This window comes from Nycticebus coucang, unplaced genomic scaffold (assembly GCF_027406575.1).
Source record: "Nycticebus coucang isolate mNycCou1 unplaced genomic scaffold, mNycCou1.pri scaffold_64, whole genome shotgun sequence".
NCBI classification, from domain to species: Eukaryota; Metazoa; Chordata; class Mammalia; order Primates; family Lorisidae; genus Nycticebus; species Nycticebus coucang.
Window position 1 is genome coordinate 367288 of NW_026515589.1, and position 4124 is coordinate 371411.

Below are 4124 nucleotides of genomic sequence, written 5' to 3' on the forward strand. Positions count from 1 at the left end.
AATGTAGCTAATATACCTTTATTTGTATATTGCACCCAACTATTAGCATCTTCTATTTCCAAACTAAAAACGAAAATAATATTTTCACCAATGTCCTGGGCATAAATTATTTTATAGACTGCTTAATTAAATTCAGACCTCTTGCAGGTTTAGTCATTGAGTCCAGTCTTAAGTCTTGTATTGACCCCATACAGACTCTTTTAAGCTGCTTTCTTTTAATATTAAAGGAGTCAATGGTTTAGCTGATTGATATTATCTACTTACCAAATTCTTCATAGTTTTTCCCCACAAAAATCCATATAGTTATGGCTGCACCCTTAGGCTTCACTTTCTCACAATGTCCAGTTTTTTTTTAGAGAGGGCAACAAATCTGTTATCCCCTTCTTATTGATCTGAAGCTGGTGACAGGAAAGTGGTTCACTTCTCTCAAAATGATAGCCCTTCATTATGGATGGTCCACTGAGTGAATGGGGGGGCAATAGTTTCTCATCCTTTTGACTTGCTGCTGTTAGCATGCAATGTATTGCTGATGAATGAGCCAGGGCACAGGTCATGAAGGCCAATGTTCCTTGTCTTGCTGTGGACTCACCCTGCTAAAATGTCCTAGGTGGAAAAGGGAACCCCAATCTGTTAGCTGCTCCTGCTGGGGGAGATATTCGGCCATGTGACAACTTGGAGAATGGAAGCAACATGAGAAATGTCAGTAGCTTTCCCATCCTAGGGAGATACCATGACCTCAAGGTAGGACATGGTAGGAGATAAGAAACTCTTTTTCCTTGATTAAAAATAGTAAGAATGGAGACTCCAATGTCTAAACTGGAAAAGGAGATAGAGAATAGCAGATCGTGACAAAAATTTACAAGACTTTTGCACTTCCCACCATGAATTAGAATTTCTTTTTCTTTTCTTTTTTTGAGAGAGAGCCTCAAGCTGTCACCCTAGGTAGAGTTCTGTGGCATCACAGCTTACAGCAACCTCCAACTCCTGGGCTTAAGCGAGTCTCCTGCCTCCACCTCCCAAGTAGCTGGGACTACAGGCACCTGTCACAATGCCTGGCTATTTTTTGGTTGCAGCCGTCATTGTTCTTTGGTGGGCCCAGGCTAGATTTGAACATGCCAGCTCAGGTGTATGTGGCTGGCCACAGGCACCGAGCCAAATTAGAATTTCTTAAATAGATGTCTCTTAACTTCTTGTTTGTCCTAAGGGAAGAGGCTTTAATTTTTAGGACAGTTTTCAATATATATGGTTGTTCTCCTAGTGATACCGCAGTTTCAGGTTCTTGGTCTAGGCAATTCAAAGAACAAATCTTACCACAGGATCAGTGGTAAGTCAGGATTTATTCACAGAAACAAAAAACACAACAACAACAAAAACACCAAACCTCCTGGCAGAGAGAACCCAGGAGGGGAACAAGCTCTCCTGCCCTCTCTTCAAGGTCTGTCTTCAGACTCTCTGCTCAGGGGTTTATATAGTTGCAGGGGGGTGTTTTGCCAGAAATCAGTGTTGACTTTTAGGGCATGGGTCTTCATCAGTTACAGCCAGCTATCCAGTGACTCTCGGGCCTTGGAAACTTAGATGAAATCCACCAGTAAGAAGTGCAGGTGGAGGAGACAGCAAGGCGCCATCCATGAAATTGACCAGCCAGAATTACACAGGGAGGAGACAGCAAGGTGCCAGTGTCTCCGGCAGGTGTCCAGCCCTTCCATCAAGCTGGTTCCTCCATCTGCAGCAGCATCAACACCTCCAGGGCTAGGGCAGCTAGAATACAGAGGCACCAAGTACCCTCCCTCGGGTAATTGGTGGGATTATACCTACGGTGCATCTTACAAAGGTACATGTGAAACTTACTAAATGTAGAATATAAATGACTTAACACAAGAAAATCCAGGAAGGCTATGTTAACCAGTTTGATGAAAATATTTCAAATTGTATATAAAATCATGGTGCCCCATGATTGCATTAATGTACACAGCCATGATTTAATTAAAAAATAAATAAATAAAATGCTTAAGCCAGAAAAAAAAAATGGAATGAAAATGGAATACAGAGGCAAAATCAAAAATTCTGAGACTTCCAGGCACAGCTTAAGGAGTATTTGCTCAGTCAAAAAAAAGAAAATTGCCTGTGGTTCATCACCCATCAGATGCTCTGGGTATGTCAGTCTCAGATGCATAAAGGCACAGGTGGACTGAAATGCACTGTACTCTACTAACCGCATAGCTCAACACAGATGCAGATGCAGAACAACACTTTTTATGCATTTTTAGGAAACAATATAGGCAAGAAGGAATAAGAAATCCCATCAGGGTTTCAGAAGTTTGAACATTATATTACAAAAGAATATTAGTACACTGTATTTGTATTATGGCCAATGCTCAGTGCCAAAGTTCCATATATTCTTGGACATAATCAAAGAGCCAGCTCAGGGCTGAGCATGGTGCCTCCTTATGCTTGGGAGTTTGAGACCAGCTAGAGCAAGAGCAAGATTCAATCTCTACCAAAAATAGAAAAATTACCCAGACCTTGTACAAGGTGCCTATAGTCCCAGCTACTTAGGAGGTTGAGGCAGGAGGATAGCTTAAATCCAGGAGTTGGAGGTTGCTATGAGGTAGGTTGACCATGGCACTTTAGCCTGGGATAACAGAGTATGACTCTGTGTCCAAAAAGAAAAAAAAAAAAACAAAGCCAGGTCAGTTACCTGCAAATTAATTCTAATTTTACACATGATGTTATATAAAGAGAATTTGTAGAGATGGAATACTTCTACTGTATTAGAAATAGAATCACTACATGATAGCATATTGATATTTATGTATTTTTCCCTTTTCTTTTTTTAGTTAAAACTGATTCATTACTAGTACCTAAATGAAGTACATGTTAGGTTCTCATTCCTTTGCGTTATGTTAAAAATAATGTCATGATGGTTGACCACAGACATCATTTACTGGACTGTCCTGGGGGGAAGGAAAGGTTTCAGATAAAGAGAGGGAAGAAAGGACACATCTCAGATGTACATCAGGGAATAAGTACTAGAGTTTGCTGAGAACTCATTTCCAACAACCAGTTGAGAAATTACAACCTTTCCTAATGATCAATCCTCTTGGTTCAGAAAGCATGTCTAGACCCTCCTCCCAGAAGCACCCCCTTTCAGCAGGGAAAAGATCTTTTAGCCCTGCTAGAGCTTTGCAAAGCTTTCCACAGTTGCCCAAGCTAACCACTCTCAGCCTTCTTCCTTCACCCACCCCTGCTGGGCGAAAAATAACCAACTACCTGGGAACTATAGGGCCCCTCCCAAAGTTAGGGTAGCATTCAAGGACTCCTCCTGAGGGACTAGAGCTTATTACAGGGACAAAATAACTTACCTGCAGCTGCTTCTTTCCTTCAAGCACCAACCACGGACAGGTACAAAAACCTCTAGGGCTCATTTCAGTATTTACCAACTCCATAAAACAGGTGTGGTTGATTCTTACTCATAAGCATCACCAATAATCTTGTAGGTTAAGCTGGGTGTCCCAGTACAGTTTACTCTGATGGAAAGAGGTGAAGACAATAGGATAGAAGCAACCCAAGGGGACACTGCTTTATGAAAAAAATAAAAGCCATAGTAAGCTTGATCTGTGAGGGTTCTGCCTCTTCTAGTGAAGACCTCCGGTCTTATCATTGAGCTGCCCAGTGTCTATGCAGACACATTACACTGAAAAGCAGGTGCATCCGAGAATTGATGCCTGTCAATCCCAGGTTTCTGCAAGCAATACCATCTTGATTGCTCTGGTGCAGAACCAGTTTTCTTATTACCAAGCCTTCCAGAAGTAGACTTTGCATCACCCTCACTGGACTGGAGAAGGAAGAGACACTCCCTTTTGTCATGGTTGATGAACAGAGGAGAAGCCCTAGACACCTCAGACACCACTAGGGAATCCTGGATCAACTGCTGTAATAGTTCTTAAGTGTGGGGGAGAAGCTTGACTGAGTAGTAGCTCTGGCCCACCTATGTGGAACCTGGGTCACTGACACAAACTATTACCTGCATAATTGGGCACCAGTGGTCCCTCTGATGATGAAAACACCTGCCATATGAGAGGATCTATCCCCCAAATCTCCACAGCCAGCTCTGAAGGTATCAC